The following is a 14443-nucleotide window of genomic DNA, read 5'->3' on the forward strand; positions in this document are numbered from 1 at the left end:
AAGACGACAATGCCATGGTTGGCTGCTTCTTATTGATTCAAGAGAATATTCTTGAACTTAAAGAGAAACAATATCTAGAAAGTGATTTCCTAAAATCACTGTCACCTGCCCAATATCTGAGTCACAATCCCCCATAAGAGCACTTCCAAAATTGTATGTGATACCATTGTTGGGGTAAAAGGCCCTTAGGCCTGTCCGTGTACAGTGATTGCCCATATTCTTTATTCATATATATATGATAGTGCAATAAGGCTATCTACACACTTTTGGATAGCACCTACATTGTGTGCGCTCTTCTCTCTCGCATCTTCCTCTTCTCCTTCTCCACTATTATTGCATCCCCTTCAAGTGGTATCAGATCTTTGGATCAGATCTTGATCGTGGAGCTTGGCCCGGCACGGATTGAAGACCTAGAGCTTGGAGCTTCAATGCCAGCCATGGCTTTTCCCCCCCGAGGTAAGATTTCATCTCCCGCCTCTCCACGACCCTCATAGGCTCTTTGCAGGTGTTCCTTGGCTTCATTGGACACCTTGTATGCCCCCATTTGCCCCTTATCCTCAGCATAACCTGTAGGCCCCACAGTAGCAGCTCTCACGTTTTCTTTGCGCTTGTATCAAAATCTTGCTCAAAAACCCCATTTTTTCTCATATCTCGGGCATCTAGAACCCGATTTAGGCAAGATAAGAATTTAACTTGGGATTTTGGCACACTCCGGACGCAATGGCGATGTTAGATTTGCCAAATTCTGATCACAAAATGTTCTGCAATAGATCTGGATTGATTTATAGCAAAAAAATGTCATGCTCTTAGCTTATGTAATGCTCCCGAGGCTTGGTATTTGATGTGCCCAGATGCTTTGGGGATGTTGGCTCAATGTTTTGAGATGCTTTGGGACTTGGTTTGAGCTTCCATAGATCAATTTATGTAGGGATTTACTGCTGTACATTGTTTGGGCAACAAGGTTTTATCAGGGATGGCTTATGCATAATGCTCTTTGTTGACATTCGAATGTCTTATTGGACGTATTGATGCTTGGTCATCATGGTTTATGCCCGGATATGCTATTTGAGAGCTATTGAGCCTTGATTTTGATGCGAACACTTTGTTGTTGGTTGGGATTTATGCTACCTTGGTTGATAGGTTATTTTACCTCTAGTTTGGTTATGCCTATGGTCTATGGGTGCTCCCGACTACTCAGGATGATATGCTGATGTATTTGGATGATCCCACTTTGATGTTTATGCTCTCGAATGCTTCTTGAGCAAAGAGTAGAGCTCAATTCTTGGTTCACTATCATTTTCTTTGTAGCTGGCATTTCACTTGACAGGGTTTATGCCCCGTGCCACCCATTATGGGACTGATGTCTGATGTGGATGCTTTTGGATTTGGCTGCAGTATGGTAGATGTTTGGGCTTGAATCAACTTGCATTTGAAAATTTTGTGGAGCAGTTTGCATTTGATCAGCTTATCACTTATGCAGCTTGGATGCTATTTGGCCCTTAATGACCTGATTATGGATCTTGGATTTACTTGGATGCAGATACATGTTTGAGCAGTGCTTGCTCCATTGTCTTGGCAGTTGGTTATTGAGCTTTCATTGCTCATTGATGCTTGGTTCTTTGCGGGTTACACCTTGATCAATGGACTTCTTAACAGTGCTTGGGTTTAGTAGTTATGGCTTTGTTGCTTCTGTGTTGCCTAACTTTTACGCTAGTTGGGTTGCTTTTGCCCATACAGGTCAGAGAGCAGTTGCTCTTGATGCTTACCCTGCTATGCACTTTGTCTATTGTCATGTACTTTACATAGCCACTTATTTGGATGTTGTTGTACAGATGTTTGGGCTTCTCTTGGAGCTTGACTCTTGTAGGATGCTTTGCCACTTGTCGGTCTTTACTTGACTTGGATGTTCCTAGGTGGCATGATGTACTACAGAGCTGTGTGGTTATGGGATGATTTCATGGCTGAATACCGTATGCTCTTATGACAAATGTCTTATGCTTTACCGTATTGTGGTTGGTTATGTCATGCAATTGGCTACGACTCTTCTTCATGTGGGAGCTTTTGCATCCTTGGTCGATGCCTTTGTGTCCTCCCATTCATTGAGGTTTCGTGAGCCTTTGCAGCATGCTTCTACCACTAATGTACTTACAGATGATTGCGTTCATGAGCAGGTTCCCTCCATTGGGACAGCCCTTGACTCCTTGAGCTCCATGGATCCTATGGATAGACCTATTCATGATGACTTGCATTCCTTGTCGTCTTCTACAGGTTCTTCAGTTACAGATGTTGTATGCTTCTATTGTGGAAAGATTAGGCATGCTAAAAGAAAATGTTTTAGATGGATTAGAGAGCAATAGAGACAGAGACTGACTCAACATGAGTAGAGAGTCAGCGATGTAGCAGGTGTCACCACTCTTTCTAGTGGTGAAGTACATGCAGTTACCCATGATGATGCAGTTTAGCATGTCCTCCTCTCGTCTAGTTTCCCTACAGCTTACTTGCTCAATGATCAGGCCTATGTCTTTGAATGGCTGTTGGATTCTTCAGCCTCTTGTCATGTTACCCCTCATAGAGCGTGGTTCTCTTCTTATAGGGAGGTTGACAAATGTATTGATTTGGGCATTGAGTAGACTTATGCTATTGTTTACAGGGGACATACACCTAGCTTTGCCTGATGGGACTTCTCTTGTGCTCCATGATGTATTACATGTTCCTATGCTTAGTAAGAGCTAGATGTCTATCCGTTAGTTGCATGGTTTAGGTTACTCTATTTCTCTTTAGGATAGGTCATGGAAGATCTTTTGTGGTTGCTTGGTTTTGGCCAGAGGTTCTAGGGTTGGTTCTCATTACCCAATGCATGTCTCTCATGTGGGAGATTCTATGGCTGCAGTTATCCGGATACCACATGCATTGTTATGGCATTATCACCTAGGCCATATGCACCACAAAGAGATGGAGATCTTGTCTCATTCAGACTCCATGTTGCCTCCTTTGTCACATGCAGATCTTAATGCTTTTCCTGATTGTACTTATGGTCCTTGCAAAGCCCCTTTGGTTCATGGCAATCGTAAGAGGCATGATCCTCTAGATCTTGTCCATTGTGCAGTTTATGGACCTATGCCTACCCAGTTACTTGGTGGAGCTTCGCATTTTATGACCTTCGTGGATCATGCTACCCACCGTGTTTGGGCTTTTCCCTTGGTACGGATTGAGGATGTCGCAGTTATGCTTGACATGTTTATGGATGTTGTTGGTTGTAGCTCTAGGTGCGTAGATGGATTATGAGAGTCATGCTATCTCTCCAGCTTCCAATCCTATTGTTAGCAATCTGGCATTGATTTCCTATGCCCACAGTATTACCAAATTGCTCATGGCATGTGCTTGACTCTACAAGGAAAGGTTGCTTCTATGCTTACCACAGATGGGTTATCTTATGGCTTTTGGGTTGAGGCCCTTATGATGGCAATATAATTTCTTAATAGGACACCCTGTTTGACTTTGGATGGTATTACACCACACGAGGCATGGAGTAGAATGAGACTCTCCTATGATTACTTGAGGATGTTTGGCTGCCATGCATTTTTATGTATGCCAAATATGCCTATGTCACACAGATGTATCCTCCTTGGTTATGGAGATGGTGACTTTCAGGCTTACAGGTTATGGGATTTGGATGCCCAACAGGTTATTTGCAGCCGTCATGCTTTCTTTTATGAGACGCAAACATCTCTCAAGCCTCTTCTTGATGTACGTTCAGTGTGCTTTGCGGTTGATGCTACAGCCGTATGTCAGTCTTCCGCTTCACTGAGGCCGCATACTATCTTGAGACCCTGTTTGACATGTGTCCACCGGGATGCTGGCCCTTCTTCTATGATTGACTTTGGAGAGTCTATGTGCTCTCAATTGTCTCCTATGTGCCACGCTGATGCTATGTGCTACTTTGATTCTTATGCATCACAGCCTTGCACTCATGAGTTGTGCTTGCTTCATGAGAAGCATTCTTGGATTGCTCCGCTTATGGAGCTGCGGGATCGCTTATCTCCTGGATATCATGGACTCGGGGATGCTTGACTCTTCTTTCATAGAGGTTCCTACTTATTGCACAGCTCACTTTTCGATTGTGAGTTGGGTGAGATGTCATTATTCCTCACCTTGTCTCTTTTCTTTTTTCTTTGTTTTTTCACTACCTAGCCCATTGGCGTTTTAGTGGGAGGTTGTTGGGGTAAAAGGCCCTTGGGCCTACCCGTGTACAGTGACCACCCATATTCTTTATTCATATATATATGATAGTGCAATAAGGTTTTCTACATACTTTTGGAAAACACCTACATTGTGTGTGCTCTTCTCTCCCGCATCTTCCTCTTCTTTTTCTCCACTGCCATTGCATCCCCTTCAACCATAGTCAAGAGTTTCCTTTGTATCTAAGTACCCACATCCTAACTTTCCAATGACTCTCTTATGGTTTGTTTGAGAACTTGCTCAAAACACTAGTAGCAAAATTGATATCTAGCTTGGTGCTGCATAAGTAGATGAGGCTGCCAACCAATTGCTTGTACCTCCCAATGTCTGCTAGTGCTAATGTATCCTCAATGGATAACTTTACATTGACCTCCATAGGTGTAGCTATCTCCTTACACTTGATCACACAAAATGCTTTTAAGATCTCCCATGCATACTTCGTTTGAGAGTTGAAGATTTTGCATGACTTCAATCCCTAAACAATAATGCAATTACCCTAAGTTTGTCATTTCAAACTTAGAGCTTAAAACCTTTCTTCGAGTCTAATGGATCGTATCTTCACAGTCATCTATAAGAAGGTTGTCCACATATAAGACAATCACTATCAGTTATTAGTATCTAAGGCACATCTTTTGAAATTCATGCCTAAAAAGAATTTATCTATCTACTAGTACCATGCTCTAGGGGCTTGTTTTATCCCATAGAATGCTTTCTTCAACTTACAAAATTTGTTCTCCGTATGGGGGTCTCAAACCCTAGTGCTTGAGCTATATAAACCTCCTCCTTAAGGTCTCCATTCAAGAATGTTGATTTAGCATCCATTTGATAAACCAATGACTTCTTATGAGGGGCCACTATAAGTACTTTGTGAATAGTGGTCATTCTAATAGTTGAAGAAAATCAAAGCCTGTAGGATTTATTTAAGTGGCACTGCTTGTGGTACAATCACGTCCCTCGACTTTGGTTGTGGAGGCAAAGCTAGTGTGCTTCCACCTGAGAGATCATCGATCTCATCTTCCAATATGGCCTCAGCATCCTTTAGGTGCTCCTAGTCTTCTTTCACCCACTCCTTGACCTTTTAAATGGCCTTGAGTTGGTGCTTCATGTTGGGATACTCCCTACGACCTTTGCACTCCCCTTCTCAACTGTCTTTGGAGCTAATGTTTTTGTTTCTGCATCTGTCACTTTTTTTCGGCAAGTAGCATCGTGGCACTCTTGATTTTTAGCGTGACCTTTGCATCAGCTTTCTTTTTCCTTTGCCTATGGCTCTTCTTTCTGATTGAGGCTACATCTAAGTTATTGGGTCTAGGCTAGCCTATTTTGTTTGTGTGCGGGTCATGACATGCAACAGGATGGGTGTGTCCTTCTTGATTAGTCTGCTCTTGTTTGGGGCAGCATGAGGAGATGTGTCCTGGTGGGTGACCACAATTCCAATAAGAAATCAGTTCTTGGGTTTGCCCCCTAGGCCTCTCCCTCTACCCCTACCTAACACCATCACCAGTATAGGTAGGTAATCCATAAGGATTGCATTGCTCTCTTCATCATACAATATATAGGGGTGCACGTAAGGCTCTTTGTCCTTCGGCTCCTCCACATAGTGGACTGGATTGTCGCTTGGTAGGTGGGTTACATAGGGTCTAGGTGGTCTAGATATGCCTATGGGGTTTATCTCCATCCCAGGAATGGTCATTTTGGCATCATTAGGTGCTAGGAGAGCCAATGGGGCTCCCTCCTGAAAACCTTTTGCGGTCTATTCACTAGGTAAGACCTACCACAATTCGCGCAAGATCGGGACCTCAGGTCCTGACACTCGGCTAGCAAGTGGTTTCTACCACAATACACGCATTGGATGTGAGGGCGTGTTGGTCGTCTCATCATTTCTTGTAATTTGGCTAGTTGTGTCTTCATCTCCGCTAGCTCCTAACTTCTTGCGTCCCGTGCCCTTTCCTTTATCATGAGTACTTGTGCCTAATTTTTCGCTTGAAGTTGAAACTCTCTTAGAGTTTCTAGCGTTAGTCTCCTCTCGGGTTGAGCTCTTAGAGTTTCTCTCTTTGAGCTAGTCATCCACTCTAATCGCCTCGTCAAAGGACCCTAGCTAGTGCATCTCGCTACAAGGTTGAATTGCTTGCCAAGACCTTATAGAGTTCCTCACTTCTTATCCCGTTGATGAAGACTATGGTGACCGCTCTTTCAATGGGTCACTCACCAGTTGGGATTATCTTAAAGAGACTCTGCACATGGGTGATATAGTCTCTGATGTCCTCCTTGTCTTTCTACTTGACGTTCATCAGTCGTGGTGGTTTGTCCGAGTCTGTAGATCATAATTGGCGACTAGCTGTTGGATTTCTATCGGGAAACTGCCTAGGTTAATCGCTTCGCTTTGTATGTGGTTAGTGCTTAACTCTATCGTATTCGCGGTCTCATGCTCGACTAGGTTGTCGATGAGATTGATCAAGTCGGGTAGATCCACTCCTCCAATGGTGTTGGTCCTTGCAGCATCTGACTCCTGTGTCGTGTCCCTACTTGGTCCAATACTTGGGGTTCTCAATCACCCAACTACGTTTCAAGGACTTCTCCTACTAGTGGGTTCGCTCAGATTGTTAGGTCGGAGTGAATTCCTTATTATTTACAGATAGTCCTCAAGTTACACTCACTCGGGGAGTGTGTGTATGTGTGTTCTCTTTCGTGCACTGTGCGAAATCGGGCTTTCAACTTTTCTTAAGTGCACTTCAAGTGTTGGAAAACAATGTGGGTGCAGATATAAAGTAACAATTGCAGCTCTTGCACTCTCGTCTACGTATTCGGTCTAAAGGGACTCTAGGCTCAATTCCTAGCCGCTTCCTTTGGTCTCTAGGGTTTGTCCCTTGTCATTCAGCTTGCTTAGGGTCAAATGGGGTTTGTTGGTTAGCCTACAGGTCTAAGTGTGCTAAATATGCTGATATGAGTGTCAGCACTATTCTTGTTCACTTGGCTACGATTTCTAGGGTTAAATTTTCCTATAAGGCTTTCGATGAATTCTCTTATTGCAGGTTGTACTCTCTGTTATCCCAAACGCACCAGATTTGTCAATTTTGGTATGTCAAAATCTAGTCTAATTCCATAGAATCCGATTCTACAATGTCCGATTTGACATGTGTCCGATTATGAATGGTTTGATTATGGAGTGTCTAATTCTCAAAATCGGACAGGATATGTCTGATCGAACAAGATAGGTTGGTCTGATGTGAGTGTGTCCGATTGCCAAAATCAGACAGGGTGGTCCAAGAGTCCGATTTTCAAAATCGAACAAGGTCATTGGTCCAAGTGTTCGATCCTCAAGATCAGAAGCGTGGTAGTGGTCCAATTGTTGGGGTGTCCGATTTTGGCATGTTCGAGTCTGATTTCACTGAGTCCAATCACACAGGTCAAGTTTCTCTAAGTGTTGTCCATCCAATTCTCAAAATTGGATAGGTGTAGGGTGTCCGAGCATCCAATTTTGGGAATTGGCGGACTCGTGTGGACCATGTTTGATTCTACCAGCATGTAAACAATGACAACGAAAATTGCTTCGTTGCAATAATTTTTTGCTATGCCCACAAGCAAGATTCTCCAAAATCCAAGGGTGGATACACAAAAAAGTTTCTACACACCTGATCCAAGAAACAACTCTTATGGCACTGGAAGCTCCAAGTCTCTCACAAGCTCTCAAGTTCTCTCTCTCTCTCTCTCTCTCTCTCTCTCTCTCTCTCTCTCTCTCTCTCTCTCTCTCTCTCTTTGCAAAAACTGAAAATGAGGTCTCCCTTTGCTTCCCAAGATCTTAAACCCTTGTTAGACCCAACCTTAATCTAGTCAGTCACTCCCCGTGTGATTCTAACATGTCTAAGCACTCTTTTTTTTCATTTTTTCCATGTTTGTGCCCTGTTTGGGCCTGTTTCATAGCAGAAATCCTAAAGTTTTTTCCTTTGATTTCTTGGTCCTATCCTACTCTAAATGCAACAAAAATCGAAAGTAAAACGTTGAAATGGTTCCTCCTACTTGCCTAATCATCAAAAAATCAAATTACTTACTTGTTGCAAAGATTAAAAACCAAAAACCTCCTACCTATCTCAAGCTTTGATTTGATGCAAATATGGCAAGTACTAGTTCAAAAGAAGTAGGTTGAGCCATTGAAAACCAAGAGTGTAAAGCTCAAAGGCATGGATTAGGATGATTGGGATGAGCTATATAAGTCCGCCCTTATAATATCATTGTCTAAATAGGTTTACTTCAATGTTGTTGCATATGAGGATAATGCCGCATAGATATAGGAAATGATATGTAATCTTTATGGTAAGCAAAGTCATGCATCACAGATGTATTGATTGAAACAACTTATGGACCTTCACATGAAGGAAGGGACTAGTATATCCAAACATTTCAATGAATTTTATTTGGTTTTCAACCATTGACTTTGCAAGGCATTGAGTTCAAGGATAACCTACCTCCCTTGTTCATGCTTATGATATTTCATAAGTCATAGGACACTTTCTCTCTCTTTCTGTGTGTGTGTGTGTGTGTGTGTGTGTGTGTGTGTGCAGAAACTGAAAATGAGGTCTCCCTTTGCTTCCCAGGATCTTAAACCCTTGTTAGACCCAACCTTAATCTAATCTGTCACTCCCCATGTGATTCTAACACGTCTAAGCACTCTTTTTTTTCATTTTTTCCATGTTTGTGCCCTGTTTGGGCCTGTTTCATAGCAAAAACCCTAAAGTTTTTTCCTTTGATTTCTTGGTCCTATCCTACTCTAAATGCAACAAAAATCGAAAGTAAAACATTGAAATGCTTCCTCCTACTTGCCTAATCATCAAAAAACCAAATTACTTACTTGTTGCAAAGATTAAAAACCCAAAACCTCCTACCTATCTCAAGCTTCGATTTGATGCAAATATGGCAAGTACTAGTCAAAAGAAGTAGGTTGGGCCATTGAAAACCAAGAGTGTAAAGCTCAAAGGCATGGATTAGGATTGGGATGAGTTGGATGAGCTATGTAAGTCCGCCCTTATAATATCATTGTCTAAATAGGTTTACTTCAATGTTGTTGCATATGAGGATAATGCCTCATAGATATAGGAAATGATATGTAATCTTTATGGTCAGCAAAGTCATGCAGCACAGATGTATTGATTGAACCAACTTATGGATCTTCACATGAAGGAAGGGACAAGTACATCCAAACATTTGAATGAATTTTATTTGGTTTTCAATCATTGACTTTGCAAAGCATTGAGTTCAAGGATAACCTACCTCCCTTGTTCTTGCTTATGATATTTCATAAGTCGTAGGACACTTTCTCTCTCTCTATATGTGTGTGTGTGTGTGTGTGTGTGTGTGTGTGTGTGTGTGTGTGTGTGTGTGTGTGTGCAGAAACTCAAAATGAGGTCTCCCTTTGCTTCCCAGGATCTTAAACCCTTGTTAGACCCAACCTTAATCTAGTATGTCACTCCCCGTGTGATTCTAATATGTCTAAGCACTCTTTTTTTTCGTTTTTTCCAGTTTGTGCCCTGTTTTGGGCCTTGGTCCTATCCTACTCTAAATGCAACAAAAATATAAAGTAAAACATTGAAATGGTTCCTCCTACTTGCCTAATAATCAAAAACCAAATTACTTACTTGTTGCAAAGATTAAAAACCCAAAACCTCCTACCTATCTCAAGCTTCGATTTAATGCAAATATGGCAAGTACTAGTTCAAAAGAAGTAGGTTGGGCCATTGAAAACCAAGAGTGTAAAGCTCAAAGGCATGGATTAGGATGATTGGGATGAGTTGGATGAGCTACGTAAGTCCGCCCTTATAATATCCTTGTCTAAATAGGTTTACTTCAATGTTGTCACATTTGAGGATAATGCCTCATAGATATAGGAAATGATATGTAATCTTTATGGTAAGCAAAGTCATGCATCATAGATGTATTGATTGAAACAGCTTATGGACCTTCACATGAAGGAAGGGACTAGTATATCCAAACATTTGAATGAATTTTATTTGGTTTTCAACCATCGACTTTGCAAGGCATTGAGTTCAAGGATAACCTACCTCCCTTGTTCTTGCTTATGATATTTCATAAGTCATGGGACACACACACACACACACCCTCTCTCTCTCTCTCTCTCTCTCTCTCTCTCTCTCTCTCTCTCTCTCTCTCTCTCTCTTCCTTCGTGCAAAAACTGAAAATGAGGTCTCCCTTTTGCTTCCCAGGATCCCTTGTTAGACCCAACCTTAATCTAGTCTGTCACTCCCCGTGTGATTCTAACATGTCTAAGCACTCTTTTTTTTCATTTTGTCCATGTTTGTGCCCTGTTTTGGGCTTGTTTCATAGCAGAAACCCTAAAGTTTTTTCCTTTGCTTTCTTGGTCCTATCCTACTTTAAATGCAACAAAAATTGAAAGTAATACATTGAAATGGTTCCTCCTACTTGCCTAATCATCAAAAAACCAAATTACTTACTTGTTGCAAAGATTAAAAACCCAAAACCTCCTACCTATCTCAAGCTTCGATTTGATGCAAATATGGCAACTACTAGTTCAAAAGAAGTAGGTTGGGCCATTGAAAACCAAGAGTGTAAAGCTCAAAGGCATGGATTAGGATGATTGGGATGAGTTGGATGAGATATGTAAGTCCGCCCTTATAATATCATTGTCTAAATAGGTTTACTTCAATGTTGTCGCATATGAGGATAATGCCTCATAGATATAGGAAATGATATGTAATCTTTATGGTAAGCAAAGTCATGCATCACAGATGTATTGATTGAAACAACTTATGAACCTTCACATGAAGAAAGGGACTGGTATATCCAAATATTTGAATAATTTTTTTTTTTCAACCATTGACTTTTCAAGGCATTGAGTTCAAGGGTAACCTACCTCCCTTGTTCTTGCTTATGATATTTCATAAGTCATAGGACACTTTTTGTATTGCCATGTGTGCTAATATACCTAAGGATGGCTTGAAACTCCAGGATGTTGAGTGTGCTTTACTCATAGGGAATATAAACAAAAAGGATATAGATGCCTCCCATACTTCTTATGCATTGTTTGTTAGGGGTAGACATGATGGTAAGAATGATAATGATTACCATGGTAGAGACTCATAGAGGTCCCAATCTCATATGCAGTCTTGCAATAAGTCCTATAGTTGTAAGTCCTCTCTAACATGTCATTATTATGGGAAGCGGGGTCATATGTTAGAATATCAAGCTCTTGTTACTCTTCAGTCAGTCTATCTTTATGTGTGTGACCAACATTAGTTGGATACAGTTGTACATGTGTGTAACATTCAATAAGTCGGTGTAGTTAGTGACTTAACCACAGTTAGTCTTGGTTAGTCATACCTATGTGTGTAAGTTTCTTTCAGTTAGTATGATGAAAGAATAATGGAAGAAGAATAACAATGAGCTAAGGCTCATCTTTCGCTCCACTCTATCTCTCTCCCTCTCTTCCAACATGGTATCAAAACTTGAAGGCTTGGCAATGGCCAGTTGACATCAAGACATCAGATCTGAAGAAAACATCATCAAAGGAGATCGTGCCTGCAGCCCGTTTTATTTTGTAGAAGCTATGTCTTGCTACAGAAATGGTTTTTGGAGAAACGGCCTGCGATTCCTGATCGTTTCAACATGATCTATAACTTTGCATAAGAAAGTTTTTTCAAATTCCTCACAGATTTGGAGATATTCAACATAGACCTGTGCAGCCTGGCTGTTTACTACAGTAAACAACAGGTGATTGCCCTTATTATCATGCATTAAGCATGATATTGGAGTGTTAAATGCTCAGTTTTGGAGCTTATTTGCAGGCTGGAAATAGTGAACTGGTTGCTGTCCTGAATTTGAAAACAATATACCTATAAGGTTGAAGTATCTGTGATGCTTATTTGCTACTGACAAATGCTTGAATCATACCACTTGAGTAGTAGATGCTTTTTGTGATATTGTGAGTGTTGAAAGTCCAAAGTTTGGATTGATTTGTTGCTGGTTATAGTAGGGTATTGACTGGTTATTGTCTACAAGAAGGATACCTATCATCTTCACTTAACATACATGCAATATATTCTGACCGATTGGACTCTGCATAGAGTGGCAACTGAATGAGATGTTTTGGGACTATTTTGAGGTCTGAATACTCTTGTTTTAACATAGAAAATACTATTGGTTATAGCAGTGGGCTAGTTGTATTTGGCACCGCTATTTGCATACAGTACAAACATTGATGCTTGTATAGACATAGTTTGTTGGTGGGATGTTTTGCCACTACCATAGAATGTTTCGAACTTATTTGAGCTTGGTTTATGCTCAGTTGACTGTGTTTTTTCATTGTTGGAATACAGTTTACAACAAGCAGGTTGTCATGAAAATTGCCTTGAATTGCAAGAAATTGTCCTGAATAGCAAGAAACTGGTCCTGAACTATAAGAAAAGGAGTTAGATACTTACAGGTTGTATACATCACTGAATACCTAAGCTACAACTATGGCAAATGCTCAAGGCACTGACAATATCACTCAAATTGTGGGAGAAAAGTTGGACAATAAAAATTTTACTTTATGGAAGTTCCGTATGAAGAATTTTTTGGTTGGCAGAGGTTATTGGGACTTATGTACATGTGATGAGGCTGAACCTGAAATACATGAAAGGAATCCAATAGAATAGGGATCATAAGCTATGGACTGAGAGAGCATGCAAGGCATTACATTGGTTTTTCTTATGTATATCAGATGCTATGGTTATACAAATTACTGGATGTAATTTTCCAAAGGATGCATGGGACATACTCATGAAGAATTATGGAAATGTAACACATGCAAGAAAGATTCAGCTAAAGCAACAGTTCAATAACATGTCTAGGAATGGCAGAAGCCTTCAGGCCTACACTACAGAGATCAAGAACATAGTGGATCAGCTTGGACCATTGGATCTTCAGTGTCTGAGGATGATATGATTGCAGTGACATTGAATGGACTTGGCAAAGAGTATAAAGCATTTGATACATCTATTTCTATAAGAGCTGAATCCCCTAATTGGGATGAGCTAATTGCTTTGCTGCTGCATGAGGAAGTTAAGCTTGGGTTAAATACAAGTTCTAGTACGTCTCAAAAAGTAGAGACGATGTTCTTTACTCTAGCCAGCATGGCAGAGGCGGCAGAGGCCGTGGCTCTTTTCGAGGTTGAGGAGACACTTGAAATGCTTATGGATAGCATAAGCAAAATGCCTGGCATGGCACAAATACACAGGGCCAGCGTGGATCTGGCGGCTTTAGAGGTAGGGGGAGATCACCCCATGATAAAGGTGGTGGATCTGGTTCATGGCAGTCAAATGATCAGTCAAACAGAGATAAAGACTGTCACTACTGCAGCAGATATGGACACATTGCAAAGGATTGTTACAAGAAGCAGGGAGATATGAAGGCAAAGGGCAAACAACATGGGCACTATGCATCTTCTAGTGGTGCTCATGATGAGCAGGTTGACAGATTGTTTGCCATGCAACATGTGTCTAAGAATGCATCTAGACAAAATAGAGATGAGAGATGGTACATTGATTCAGGGACTTCAAATCATATGACACCCCATGGAGAATGGTTTGATGAGATGGTTGTAGGTTCACATGGTTATGTGTGTACTGGGGATGACACCCAACATGACATTCAGCACCCATGAATTGTTCTATTGTTGATGCCTGATGGCAAGAAAAAGAGCCTGCATGATGTATTGCATGTACCTACAATAACCAAGAATCTTTTGTCAGTTGGATAGATGGAAGAATAGAATCTGTAGGTGAGATTTAATAGAGATGGATGCTTTATTGAAGAATATGGCAATGGCTGGAAATTGATTGCTAGAGGAGATGGCAGAATGTTTACTCTTGATGTGTCAATTACAGAATTGAAAGCAGTCATGTTTGCACATGATGATGGTGCTATATGGGATGTTGAGATATGGCATAAGCGGATTGGCCATGTGAATGTACAAAAGCTGAAATCTATATAGTAGAAGGAGATTGTGCTTGGATTGCCTAAGTTCAAGTATCATGACTTTGGACATGTATGTGATGCATGTCAGTTTGGAAAGCAAGCACATTTTTCATTTTTGAGACGTATGAAATAGCTCACAACCCTTGCAGTTGGTACATTCAGATGTATGTCTGTCTCATAATGCTTCGTTTGGTGGTGCTCGTTACTATGTATCCTTCAT

This window comes from Lygodium microphyllum, chromosome 24, assembly GCF_053477565.2.
Source record: "Lygodium microphyllum isolate KBCC chromosome 24, Lygodium_microphyllum_v1.1.10, whole genome shotgun sequence".
NCBI lineage: Eukaryota > Viridiplantae > Streptophyta > Polypodiopsida > Schizaeales > Lygodiaceae > Lygodium > Lygodium microphyllum.